This window comes from Musca autumnalis, unplaced genomic scaffold (assembly GCF_047663935.1).
Source record: "Musca autumnalis isolate F117 unplaced genomic scaffold, ASM4766393v1 scaffold_2, whole genome shotgun sequence".
Lineage (NCBI taxonomy): Eukaryota > Metazoa > Arthropoda > Insecta > Diptera > Muscidae > Musca > Musca autumnalis.
The window spans coordinates 138149887-138165243 of NW_027411755.1; the positions used below are offsets into that span (position 1 = coordinate 138149887).

Consider the following 15357-nt stretch of genomic DNA (forward strand, 5'->3'; position numbering starts at 1 on the left):
GATTCGTCAAGAACTGCGGATGTGCCACCACATTCTATTTTGGGATAAATAGGGATATTACTCCCGAATCTCTGTAATTTGTGAGACACCTTTTTGGCAAATATAATAATCGCGTATAAAGGATTACATTTATGTAAAAATAATCAAAGAAAATCGCGGTTCAATTCGCGGAATTGTCAAAATATATTTTTGCAGATTTTCCTACTTTCAAGGTATCTATATCCGGGTTTTAGTGGATGGATTTGACCGCGGAAGAGCTCATTAGATCCGGCACGTAAAAAAACTAAAATCACGCGGGGTTCAGGGGTACCTGTACGACAGTTGTAAATTTTAAAGCCAAAAAATAGGTTTTTTCAGAAAATTTACGGACCAAATTTTCGCCTTTGGACTTCTATTACTAGGAAGCTGTACGGAGCACACTCAGGAGAAATACATCGAACGACGTGGAATCGCGAGTTCTACAATCCTATAAACTAGTTTCGATTATTATCTAGTTGCACCATCTAATTATAAGAAAAATTCGAAAAACACTGAAATCAAAACTTCAAAAAAAAAAAAATCGATGCTGACGATTTTAGGGGGATACAGTGTATATATCGAAAAGTCATACACTAGAACCATATTGCCTAAGGGGTATTCTTTAGTTCTTTCTTTGAGCATAGGTTTGAATTTTCCGTGGTTTGGCCAGAAATCAGGAAAGAACACAAAAAAACTTGTAAACTTCAACACATTTTTCCCATTTTTTTATATTACCACCAGCGCAGCTTCCACGAAAATTATTTGTTATGGTCCATATTATGAGATCGTAGCTAAAACACTTCAATGTATATAAATGTATTCATATTTTATAAAATATATTAACAGTTCGCGACTTATTAAATGGTGAACCTCAACTTCAACGATTGTAAAACTTTTTTGAATATTACCATATACCCTCCTTAGCCTAAAGGCTGAGGGTATAAAAAAAGAAGAAATTCCGGCTTCAAAATGTCAGCATCAATTTTAAGTGGATGCAGTGGATATATCGAAAAACCATACACAAGTATCATTTTGCCCATGGAGTATTCTGTGATTCTTTCTTTGGGCATACATCTATAAAATTAAAGGTTAAGCCAAAAATCGGAAGAGAACATAAAATATATTGTTGGCTTCAACCCATTTTTGCCCATTTTTCTACAGTGATGCCAACACAGCTTCTACGAAAATTAATTTTAATGGTCGACATTATGGGATCCCTCCTAAAATACTTCATTATAAAGAATTTCACTCATACTTTATACAATATGTTAACAGTTCGCGAATTCTGAAAGGGTGAAACTCGGATTTATCGATTGTAAAACATTTTTGGTTTTTACTGTATATCCAACACGGTGCTCTTGAATCAAATTTAAATGGAGGGTTCTTACACCTGGGACATTTTTGCGGATTCTGAAACTACAATGTTCATGAGAAAAATCTATTCAGTGTTGTGTTTGTTCGACCTTTTCCAAAATGTACATAAATAAAGACATTTGTTTTGAGCTTGAGGCCAGATTTTATTAAATCAAAAAACAAAACCTAAAATCGCGAGAGCGCTTTTTAAATAAATCGCGATTCAAGTTCACATTTTTAGGGGTTGTTTAGGTTTTCACGATTTTGCTTAGAAACCGCAAGTCCTATCATAGTGAGGTTGAAGAAAATGTTGTAGCTATGAAAATTCTCTACAAGATTAACCTTTAAGGTATTTTCGTAGGTTTTACCATTTTTGAGATATTGAAGTTCAAATTGGGACAATGTATCGCCCCTTTATAAAACAATGACATGAAGGGTGCGCCTTAACAAACTTTTAATGAAAACCGCTTACACAGGGGAAGTTTTTGTGAATTCTGAAACAGCAATGTTCATAGACGAGAAAAATCCAAAAACAAGAAAAAAACGTTGTAGGGATTTTTAAATAAATCGCGGTCAAAATTCACATTTTTAGGTGATTTTTAGGTTTTCACGATTTTGCTTGGAAACCGCAAGTCCAATCGAAATGGAGCTAACGAAAATGTTGTAGCTGTGAAAATTCTGTACAGGATTGACGTTTATGATTTGTTATCAGGCTGTACCATTTTTGAGATAAAGAAGCTCAGTTTACGTTTTTAGGTTTTTTGTTAGGGTTTCGCGATTTTACTTGAATACGGCAAGTCTTATCGGCATGGGACCTGAGAAAATCTTATAGCTGTGAAAATTCTCTACAAGACTGGCTTATGTAATTTTCCCTAGTTGGGAAATTGCAGTCATGACATTGTTTTATAAGGAGACGATACAGAATTGAATTGAATTTGAAGTGTCCCAATTTCAACTTCTATATCACAAAAGTTGTAAAACTTACGAAAATATCTATAAGGCCAATGGTGTAGAGAATTTTGATAGCTACAACATTTTGTTTATTCCCATTTTGGTAGGACTTGCGGTTTCCAAGCAAAATCGCAAAAACCTAAACAACCCCTAAAAATGTCAACTTGAATCGCGATTTATTTAAAAAGCGCTCCGGCGATTTTTATTCTTTATTGATTTTTCGTATCTATGAACATTGTAGTTTCAGAATCCGCAAAAACTTCCCAGGTGTAAGCACCTTCCATTTAAATTTGATTCAAGAGCACCGTGTCATTTGTTGGTATAGCCCCCAATGACGTCACGTCCCGATTTTAGGTATTTTGAGGAGTCTTACTACATTTGTTGACCCAATTTAAGTTATTTGGATGCCATTGGTATTTAGTTAAACAAAATTCTCCACCAAAAATTGCCGACACAGGTCTATATTTTGGTATGGTCCCATAAAACGGTACCACCGATTTCAGTTTTTTAGTTTTACCGAAAATGCGGTTTTTGGGGTTCTCAATGATCAAAAAAAACTTCTCAACTAAAATTGTAGGTATAGGACACACATAGCAGTACCACCCGATTTGGGGTATTTGGAAGATTTAAAATGTTTAACTAAAATTTTATGTAATTGTTATTTAGGATTCCTAGTGGGCGGAAAACTTTCTCACCACTAATTGTGGACATTGGTATTTTTGTAAAAGAAAGAAAACCAATTATTCCATATTTTTTCAGATTATTGCATGGTGGAGGGTGTAACGGGCCGGCTGACCTTAACACTTTTTTACTTGTTCCACGGCTGTAATACCGTGCTGCACATTTAGAAGCTAGATAAATTAGAGCTTAGAGCTAGATAAATCTGTAGGTAGAAACGAGCTTACAATATTCCAATTCTCTATTTGCTAGCAAGCGAAGCAGAACAAGACTATTCCTACATTGTAGTTTTCTTTGCGGTTTTCTGCTTGACCAGGTTAACAATAAAAAAATTATGTCATCACAATCACTTTAGTGGGTCCTGTCCGTAATGATTCCTCTCAAAATCACCACAAAACATTATTTTCGCTAACAATTAAAACAACACATACCGTTATTAGGTTATCGCAAAAACCACAAATGGGAAAAGTTCATAAAGTTGTTCACTAACGATGCTGCAGTGGACATATATACCATAAATCATTGGCTTTTGTAAAATGAACTTAGCTTGCGGTGATGTTGGGGCTATGGTCAGTTTATTGGTTTTTATTACATAAAATTAATTGTTATTTAATGTTGTGTTCTAGATATTTATTGTCCATACTGTGGTTGTAAAATTGTGCTCTCTTTCAGACTCATAGGAGAGAGAAAGAATTTTATGAGAGAAATAAATTTTTTGAGAAAACTAAATTGTATGTTCCTCTCTTAAGTCTTTTGTTTTCTTGATGCAAACAATTTCTATTGTCTTCACGTTTATGTGCAACACTAATTTTTTGTTTATTTTTGCTGTTACAAATAATAAATCTTTGTCCAGACCTATATTCTGCCGGTTTTTTTATTTTGTTTACTCTCAATTAACACAAACACACATAAATTTATCTTCAGCTACATACTTCACTGGCAAACAGAAATACACTATTTCTATTTGACTTTACATAGCCTATAGCTATTTATGTTTATGTTTATGTATTTCTCTACACTTTATTGTTAACTGTAAATGTATGTCAACATTTATTGATGTCAATTTGAAGAAATTCAACGGAGATGTACTCTGTTGGTATTGACATAAAGACACTTTCACAAATCATGGACAAGAGTGTGCCTTTTTTAACAAGCCAACATAAACAAAAATCTAAAATAAACCAAACAACTTTAAGCTGGTTTTACAGCCTAACAGAAACAGAAAAAAAATATGACAAAGAGTGCAAATTACGTCAGTGCCGTGCCGTGATATGGATTTTATAAACAAATGCTTAAACAAGTTCAAATTATAATGGCATTGATATGAAATAATAATTTTAGCAAAATATTAGCATTAACCTTTAACGCTACATTTCTACAACAATGATGTAGTTTCGTATTGATATTTATAACGATGCAATACAAATTGACAATGCAAAACAACACATCATACTTAGACAAATTGTTTGCAAAACAACTTGTTTTCTATGAGTATTTTCAAATAATTTCATCAAAAGGGTTAGAGGCTATAAAAGAAAAATGATCATTTTGTTCAAAACGGTGCAGTTTTAGAATGATACATGGATATCGTTTTAGAGTGAAAGTTTCATTTCCTTATGTTAGTCGGCTTTGCGAAGAACCCCGTCTGTCGGGGTTTAATGCGAAGATAAGTAATTCACCAACATCATACGTTTAGAAGATATCGAACGGTTTTTTGAATTAGTTTGAGGTTATGATCATCTTATATTTAGGGTCCATGTTAAACAAAAAATAAATACACCCCCGACATAAATACACTACTGTGATCTAGACCATAAGGAATACAATATTTTTTGCTTAGCTGAACATTCACAAATTACACGACTTGTTGTGCAGGAATGCCCAAAATGCAGGAAGCTTAAACTCTCCTACCCCAAATTATACTACCTAATTAAAGTAAAATCACCAAAATTTTGATGCAGCAATGCCCAGTTAATTATTGTGCATTAAAGCACAATATATTGGAAGAAATCCAGAGAATATTTGCCTAAAATAGTTGAAGGTAAACAGAAATTACTGTATTTGCTGTTTAAATTTCAAAGTGATTTAATTCAAATGTTTAGTAGAGGAGGCACCAGACTCTGAACCTAAATATATCAGGAAAATATCACACTACATTGTAAAGTGATCCCAATTGCTCTATGTGGTACAAAGCAAAAAATCCCATTAAGGTTGTTGGCTTCTGGTGTTTTTGGGAATATTTGCAACTTAAATTTCGAGGAGTCAGCCAATATAGCCCATTTTCCATAAGGCTGAGGATACATGATGAGAAACAAGTCAGACGACTTAGCCTACAGCTATATACCCTCATCTATTACTGGAATATTCGTCACAATACTTCCTTTATAAACTTTCTTAACCTTTAACTGCAGGTATTGCAACAATTTTGAGCTTTGGTGCGGGAGTTATAAAAGGGGTGACCCAAAGAATTCGACTCACATAGTTAAAAACTGGGGCTACACTAATATAATATTATATTCTTATTTTTTACAAAATTTCGAAAAGTGTGACCTTCCTCAAGAAGAATATACGGTACGAGGTTTGCATGATAATTTTCTGGCCTAACAACGAAAACGGGATATTTACCATCAAAATAATTTTATTGTTTTCTTAAGTAGTCCCAGCATGATTTATACACTTTTTTCATGCGCTCAAACCAATTGTCCTAGCATTTTTTCCACTACAATTAAGACACCTCCAAAACATGGGTTTTGAACGCTTCAACAGCATCTTTGGGCGACGAAAACCGTTGATCACGGCGTTTTTTTCTTGATGTGCGGGAATCAATTAAAGTCATTGGGTGCTAAATCAGGGCTCTACGGCGGATGACTCATCAATTACACGTTTTGTCTCTGGTCAAACCAAACCAAAACATGGTTTGCATCGATGTTATGGAAACTGCACTGAAGAAAAATTCGGTCTAACCCTCAGTTTTTGTAACTTATTTTTGCTCGTTCGTCTATATTCGTAATAATTTAGACATCCATAGCTCAGCCCACAGATGGCATACAGACTAAATTTTTCGTAGATGAGTTCCATATATTATTAAGAATTCCTCATTTAAAAAACAGCGCTCTACATTTGCGCTAAGGCGAGTAAATCGATATACAAAATTTGACAATTCGTGTGAGAAGAATAAACATTTTTACAAAAATAAGGGGTGAGAACAAAGTTATCAACGTATTTCCGGAACCCTCTTAAAATTGATGTGTATACTATAATAAAAAAATCATATCAAGGTGCAATTCGTTGTGATAAATGAAGCACATGAACAAATTGTGCTTCATTTATCACAACGAATTGCACATCAAATTTCGAAATATTTTATATTCGGCTAGTACAAACTTAATTCTAAGAAACACAATTGTTAACCGATTTGCCTGAAAATTATATATATTTATATTGACAGTCCAGAGACTATTTCAACCAAAAATTGTCGGCGAGGTCTACGTTGGGGTATAGCCCCCATATAAGGATATCACCAATTTAATAAATCCTTCGCACCAAAAATTATAAACATAGATCGAAGTTTTAGTTTAGACCCCATATAATGGGATCACCCTGTTTAATGTATTTTAACGGTTTTGTGGAAATTTAGGGTGAATATAATTTTGAATTAATATTTTGTGACAGTAATTATAAACTAAACTAAATATCAATACAAAAAAGACGTACAAATAGTTTTGGCCCGAAAAATTGGATTTCAGACCAGTGCACAGTGGTCCCACTTGTATGGGAAGGTTTGCCATAATTTGCCATTTGGAGTTCTCAATGATCAAAAACCTTCTGCGCCAAAAATTGTGGTCTTAGCTCCAGGTTTCGGTGTAGACCTCATATACAGTACCTCCCTATTTCAGTTATTTTGAAATGTTTATCTACATTTTCGGTTCGAATTGGTTGTAATTTGCAATTTGGAGTTCTTAGTGGTCAAAAAACCTCCCCGACTGGTATCGTGGACAGGAAAAGAAACAAATTATTCCATTTGAGGTCAGAATATTTCATGGTAGGGGATATAATAAAGTTCTGTGCGACCGAACTTTACATTTTTACTTGTTTTTCATATTGTATGTAGCATCATACATACATATATCAAAAATATACAAATGTAAAAAACACTCATAAGTAGATCCCAAAACAAAAATGTGTAAATCTTTAAAGAAAAAAACCAAACATACAACTAAAACACAAAACAAAGAAGAAACTGAGAATATAGGAATACGGCATATTCACTGAAATGACCAGAGGCATCGTCAGTATTTTTAATGTCACACACGGAAATGGAAATAAATTTTTTGTAAAATTGACACTATTTCTAACATTCTTCAAAAAATTTGGAGAGTGGCGAAGGGTGGAGAAGTTAATAAAACTCAACTTCAATTTTTAGGACTTGGAAAAAAATCCACAAAAAAGTATTATAAAAATGTGATTTCCAGCACATTTTATGAGAATAATGTGTACAAATTTTTATGTAAAAGTAATTAAAAAACCTTGTACTAAATCTTCAATTTCAAAAAAAAAAATAATTTTATCCTTTCAATGTCGAGTTACTTACCTTGTAAGAAGTCACAACCTAACTGCTGTTTTTAAAGTTTTTAAGATATCATACTTAAATGCCAACTTCTTCTGTTTTGTTTTGTTAAATACCGTTATAAATTACAAAAACAGTGCTGGAATATTAAAATATGATTTGTTTAGAGACAATTTGCTGAATTGTCACAGAGATGTGCTGATATCAATTTTTCGATTTTTGTCGCAGGTTGGGACCTGTGTGCAGCTGTTTGAATATAAAGTGTCAAATCCGTTAGTAACAAAATTAGTTTTGTTGCAATTTCCCCAACAACATAAAGAAAAACAAGTGGGAAAAGGCTATAGTCGGTACGGGGCCGACTATGTGATACCCTACACCACTACCTCTGTGCATAATCTTTTCACTCAAAAACATTTCTTTTAGAGAGATACAAAAGTTTTCACCTATATGGCTTTTATACCAAATGACTTAAGGCGAACTGAACCATAATAATTAATATTTAATTTTATACTTAACTACTATCGACATCACCAACATCAATAGGCTTCTATCTCTGTGAGACAATTTTGTGATGATCCGATCAAAATTCCGACCTGTAGTGTGATATCAGAAAAAGTGAAAAAAGGGATGCATTGCCGACTATTGCGATATCTCTATTATTTGACCCCCTACGCCAACCTACTTTGCATAATTTTAAAGATTCGATTTTCTACTTTCTTAGTCAGGCTTTGCTTCTAGAAGGTCCCCAACCAAAGGTGTGATATTCGTCATTATTATTAAAATCGTAAAAATGAAAAGTTGGGTTCTATTAACGACTATTGCGATATCTTCGTTGTTTGACCACCTACGACAACCTACGTTACATCGTTATAAAGGTGAAAGTGGAAAATGTTCATTGCCAGGTTTTGATTTTTGTATAACCCTTATAGACTCTGAGATATTTGCTTTGGAATAAAATGTTGGATTTTTCTCCAAATAAATTTTTTGCTCATTACGACCCCTAAATATTATCGGACCATGACCAAAATCAATAGGCTTCTTCTCCTGTGAGACCCCCACTAACCCTCGAAATTTCGTGACGATCCGATCAAAATTGCGACCTGTAGCGTGATTTCCAAAAAAATGGAAAAATGGGATGTATTACCGACTATTGCGATATCTCCGTTATTTGGTTACCTACGCCGACCTAGTTTCCATCATTGTAAAGTAGGATCTACTACTTTCATATTCAGGCTTTGCTGTTTGAAAGCCCCCCAACCTAAGCTGTAATATTCGTCATTATAATTAAAATCCAAAAATGAAAATTTTTGTTTTATTTGCTGCTATTGTGATATCTTCGTTGTTTGATCACCAACGAGAACCTACTTTTCATCATTAGAAAGGTGATATTTTCTACTTTCATTGTCAGGATTTGCTTTTGGTATTCCCCATATAGAAGCTGAGACATTCGCTTAAAAAAAAAAAAACGTTGTATTTTTATGCAAATAAGTTTTTTGCCCATTACGACCCCTAAATATTATCCGACCATCACCAAAATCAAAATCAATAAAATCTGTGAGACCCCCATTAACCCTCAAATTTTCGTGACGATCCGATCAAAATTGCGACCTGTAGCGTGACTACAAGGTTTAGATGGACAGACGGACGGGCGGACACACATCCAGATCGACTCAGCTCGTCGAGACATTCATTTTGGTATATATAAGTATGGGTCTACGACCATTATTTACAAACTTTTTGGCCAAAACCAACTTACAATACCCTCCCCACATAGAGTTGTAGTGTATGTATTAGGGATATGCTTAAACGTGGATTTATGTTCACAGTAATCTGACCACGTATCAGTTAATACCTTTTAGCAAAGCTGCATACGCATTGCAGTGATCCCGAAGTCGAAAATGGTTTCATTGACAATAGGCTTTTGAATACTTTGTAATTTGCATCTGTTGGAGACTAATGCCTATGTAGTTTTTAATTATCGGGAAAAGCAGGTTCATCAGAAATCAAGTTGAGTATCTACTCCACTCACTACCTGGTGATTTTAGCTATCCGATGCCCAGCTTCCGCGATTGTTTTACTGCATCACGATGCCTATCAGTTTCATTCCGTTGTCTGACGTGTTACTGCGGAGACTAAATTTTCTCCAGATTCCAAGCAACGGCCTTTATAGGCTTTAATATGTCGAAGTTCTGAATTTTATTGTTCCCCTTTGATCTCTTGTGAACACTACATCTCCATGTGTAAATGGTCACACGTAAGATTGTATAAGCCTATCGTTTACACGATTCCTGAAATGTGTGCCAAATCAAACTACATAAAATAATACAGGGCAACCCTGAAGTTAGAACTATGAGGAGAAACGTTTTTTAAAGAAAGATTAAAGCATAATAAAATCGTGAGCTTAAAAACACTAGATGTACAGTAGTCAGGATGAAGGCGGAAAAATTTTCAGGAGAGTAAAATATTAGGCTGATGGTCATTCAAAAGAAAGACCTGTCCAAAAAAACATATGCGGTTAAAACTTAGTCAAGGAATATCCACCATAAACCAAAATTTCACTGTATGTCATATCCTTGCGATGCACAGTGGTGGCACTTACATGGGAAGGTGTGACAAAAATAACGAATCATCTTGAATTGAAGTATTTCAATGTTACCAACACATTGTTCAATCGAATTTGTTTTAATCCGGTACCAGTAGTTCTTATTGTTAAGATAAGTTAACCTCCCCGTGAAAAATTGTCATTATTGGTCTATGATTTGGTTTAATCCCACATGATTTATATCTCTCCGGCAGATGTTAACCAAGTATTCAATACCAATGAGTTTTAATAATGAACCCAGAGTTCAGAATACCACCTTTTGAATAAATGTGATATCGATCCACTTTTTACCACAGCCTCCATATACGGTACCTTATAAGATTTATTCACCTTTTTCTGAAAAATTAAGTAATAACGTATTTTTTGTTCTCAGTGTGGGGAAAATTTCCACTTATTGGCGTGTTGCAATATTAGGGTGTCCCAAACAATATAGAAATATTGAAATTGTGTTTGCTTTAAACCAACCACAAAATTTAATTATCATACACGAGTTTAGTTGTTTTTCTTTCGTTTTCATTTTCGTTCGACATAGTGATTCTTGGATATGCTTGGAAAGTCACTAAAACTTTAAGAAAATCCATACATCTATATTAAATATTTTCATGTTGACCAATATTATAACTAAAATATTTGGTAACCCTTGCAAATTAGAGGAATTGTTATAAGTAGGGAAACGAAGCTTAGGAGATTTACTAAGTCATTCAATTTAAGTTAAGCCGTGAATAATAGTCCTTTGTTTCAGAAACTCGCTTATAATATAACCATTTTTTCTTATTTTAAAATTAAATTTTTTCTCCAAAATCAGTCACGTTTTTCTCCTTAAGAACCGCGAAAAATGCCAAAAATAAGTCGAGTTTCGAAAAATTGTACACGTTTAGAAGCGATTTCCATCTTTAAATTTTTAAAATGGTGACATGAATTTTTTGATTATTGTCGTTGGACGCATCCTCAGTGCGATGAGCCTTGAAAGGCCGTCTTCGACAGACCAATATGATCGAAGGTGTTCCAGACTATGTCTGAGTTCGCCAGTTTTGCGGTGGGGGTGCTCAAGCGACGTATGGAACAAACGTTCTGTACAGGTCCACCTTAGTAAAGAATTACGCACTACTTTAAGGTCATGGTCAAAACAGGGCCACATGCTCCCCCTATTCAGACTCATATCTCGTTCCAATTCATGTTTTAATTTGACTTCCCTAGATCGATAATATCATCCCTTTACTTTTCTATTACATCCTCCAGTGCATAAACTGTTCATTCATTGCAGATCGTATTTTCGAAGGGTGGGTTACAATTCAGACCCCTCAAAAAACGTTATTCGTTAAGCGAGGCACATTTTAGCACACTGCCTTTAGCGGATAGGGATAAATGAGCTCCACTTGGTATGAAAGAGGGGCCAGTTTCCAATAATTTTAAAAAGTCTTCCGACTAAGGAAGTTCAACTCCGCAGCGGTAGAATATACAAAATTAGTTAACAAAATAAAATTATCATTAATTCGAAATTCCCATCTCTGATCATGATGCATGGCCACCCCCAAAGTTACGTGTGTGTTAGTGTGGCATATAATTGAATTTATTAATTGAACATAATTTTTGCAGTATTTATTATTATTATGTAACTTCATATGGACGTTTGAATGACATTCGTCTCCTCTGACTACTCGGTCACACGTTCAGTTTGAGCAGTTAGCGTTTTTGCGGACTTTATTTTATAACACAGCTGCTGTTGTTGTTATGTGGCTATGTTTTGTTAACTGATTTTTTTTAAGTCACGTCAAACAATTAACTATGACTGAGTTCATTTTAAATACCGCGATGTGGTGAAAAAAATTCACTTTTTTGGTAGGTGTGTATTAAAACATGTTTTAAATGGTGTCGAATGCATTTGACCTCATCTGCAATCGAAAAGCATTTTTGCAAAGAATTTGTTACTGCCTTTTTCGCTAGTTTTACCGTAACAATTTTCCATAAAGAATTCAATAATTTTCTCCATCTATTTTTTTACACACACACACATTTTCACTACACTGCACTCTCTTTCTTCCTCTCGTTCCCTAGTACTCTTGATAAGTTTTTTAAACCGACCCGTTTAATAAGAATGAGAGGAGTGAGAAGGAACTGCACTTTGGAAAAAACAGAACGTAACTTGGATCGTAACGAAGTCGGAGTTAGCTAAACGAGTATCTAAGCCAAACTAAATCCAAGTTTTAGTTTAGAAGCAATATTTGCTACTAGTCGACATCCCAGTGTCCAGTCAAGTGAGCGTGTTGTGCTGTGTTGTTGTTAGTTTGTGGCATGGGGCGTTTAAGTGCAATTTTTTGCCATTTGCCGTTTGCTTTTTGTTTCTCCGGCAGCTACTGCTATTATTTTTGTTTAGACTTGTTTTAATTTTATTTATAGTTGTGTCTATTGATGTTGTTGTTTTTGTTTTGCTTTTGTGTAAACAATAAGTTTGTAAAAAACGTTGTTTTTTTTTGCTTTTTTTCTGTTGTAGTTCAGTAACTCTGCATTCACATACGAAGTCAGTTTGCGGATCAGCTGAGCTGTAGTTTATTTTATCTATCTTTCTTTTGGTTATTTTTTCCGTTTTGTTTGTTTTCTTTGGTGTTCGTTTAATTTGATTGTCTACCATTTTAGCGGTGGCATTAGAAAACTAGTTTGGGCCAGTATAACAGTATTGTCGGAATAATAAAAATTGTTATACTTTTGATGCGATAGAGTTGCCAATATAACTGGCCAATAAGTGGACCACAACTTTAGTCTGTTAAAACAGAGTTTTATAGAAAGTCAACAATTGTATGTGGAATAGGGTTATTTATGGCTTTTCAACATTTTTTTCTCAAAAATAATTTCCTCTAGCACGAATGAATGAACTTTTGTCTATTAATCTCTAAAATAACATTTATTCCATTGAAATAAAAAAACAAGTAAGAATGGCGTTAGTTAAGAACTTTTTATACCCTCCACCACGAACTGTATTGAAGTGAATAGGGATAATTGGTACAATTTCGTTTATGAAAGTACTAAACTCTTCATCTTCTTGCTTGTTCTTTCCAAAACATGGACCAATATTTACAATTTTCCGAATTGAGTGAAATACATAAAATTGGGCAATAAAGACTACACCCTACTGAATTTGGATAATTAATAACATCGGGAGCACCGTTCTATGGAGGATGTAACGTTGACCTGTTGATAAATTTCTGGAAGAAAGTTTCGTAACTCCAGCGAAGACTAAATTTCAAATTTCAGTTATACCATGAATTGGCAGGGACCTTTCTATGGGGATTATATAAAACATTTAAAAATACCGGAACATTTCATGTGGAAAGTTTTATACCACCAAAGGAGATTGATTGCACCATATCCTATGAGGGCTATATGAAAGCGTGGTCCTATACAGACAAATTTAAAGTCGAAAGTTTTATACCCCCAACGAGGACTAACTACCCAATGTCAGTCATTTCGATGGTATATTGAGCACACAACCTTCAACATACCGAAAATCGGGAGGTACCGTTCTATGGGGACTATATGAAGACGTGGAAATTGTTGTAGTACAGAAAAGACTTAATACCAAATTTCAGCCACTTCGGTGAAAATACAGAAGGTCGGGAGGTACCTTTCTACCTTTCTATCAAAACATTGACCTATATCGACAAAGACAAAGACCAGAAAAAGACTAAATACCAATTTCAGCCACTTCAGTGGAATGAGACTAAAACCTTCCAAATAGCAAAAATCGGGCGGAAGCGTTCTATGGGGGCTATATGAAGACGTTGACCTATACAGACCAATTTCAGGTGGAAAGTTTTATACCCTCAACGAAGACTAAAAACCAAATTTCAGCCATTTCGGTGTTATAATGAGGCTTAACCATTCAAAATACTGAAAATTGGGATCTACCGTCCAATGGGAGGTACATCAAAACGTGGTCCGATAAATTTCTGGGGAAAGTTTGGTATCCCAACGGAGGAGTAAATACCAAATTTCAGCCATTTTGGTAGGATAATATAGCTAAAACCCTCAAAATACCGAAAATCGGGAGATATATATTTTTTGAAAGACAATTCAGGTATATTTTGCAATTATTTATTGTTCAATGCTTTAAGTATAAGAAAATAAAAAGTTTTGACGCGGTATCCAACAAGAATTGTAAAAAATTGAAAATACATAAAACGCCTTAAATTTAAAGGTCAAAACATATATAACTGGGCGAAATCGCATGCAAAAATCTTCAAAAGTTTTTTAAAATATCATTTCTAATATCATTGAAATTATTAGTTTTTTTTTTTGTTTTGGGAAGTTTAAAAGTGAGTAAAATTTTAAAACTGATATCAGTTATACGTACTTCATCGGGGGAGTGGCGGGTCTAGGGGATCACAGTATATAAACATTTTTTGGTAGAAATGTTTCTTAAGGTAAGGTCACATTAGGCAAATATTTGCTCCAGCGACGGGCATTGTGCGCTTACTTAGATCAAGTGAGTGTTAATAATACACTGAATTTATGCTCTCTTGCTCTCAGTAAGCGCACACTGCCGGTCGCTGGAGCAAATATTTGCCTAATGTAACTCTACCTTTAGCCTCTGGAAACACAAAATACAAATTTACAACCGATTCTGTGGTCAAATGGGACTAATACATTTAAAATATCTTAAAGTGAAGCGTACTATATAGGGCGTTCTATGGGTGTTATACAAAATCGTGGACCTATAAACAAACTTTGGTAGAAATGATTTTTAGCCTCTGGAGACACAAAATACCAAATTCAACCAATTTGGTGGTAAAATGGGACAACTATCTTTAAAAATTCCTTAAAACGACGACGTGTCAAATGTCACCTTGGGGACATTACGAAAACGCGGATCTACATAGCCCGCTCAATACCAAACGTCCTACGTACATACAGTAGATTTTACCAAAATTTCATCCACCCACTTCAATCCGTTCGGACGCTAGAGTGATTTTCATAGACGGACAGACGGACGAAAATGGCTATATCGATATAGAATTGTATGCTGATCAAGAATATATATAGTTTGTAGGGTCTAAATTATTATTTCGAGTAGTTACAAACTGAATGACAAAGTTAATATACCCCCCATAGTATGGTGGAGGGTAGAAAAAGTTCACGCACAAGTCGATTAAAAAAAATATTTATTTAAAAAAATGCGTGAAATGAAAAAAAC

The 15357-nt window shown here is 34.4% G+C and overlaps 1 protein-coding gene across 1 annotated transcript in view; it reads right to left on the reverse strand.

Annotated features, from left to right (window-relative positions):
- The window catches only part of dpy (fibrillin-like protein dumpy), a 310858-nt gene extending 298459 nt beyond the window's left edge, over positions 1-12399 (reverse strand). Inside the window, exon 1 of the mRNA XM_073969448.1 lies at positions 12120-12399. The gene's annotated coding sequence lies outside the window, so the exon portion shown is untranslated. The remainder of the gene's footprint in view (positions 1-12119) is intronic.
- Positions 12400-15357: the final 2958 nt, after the last annotated feature.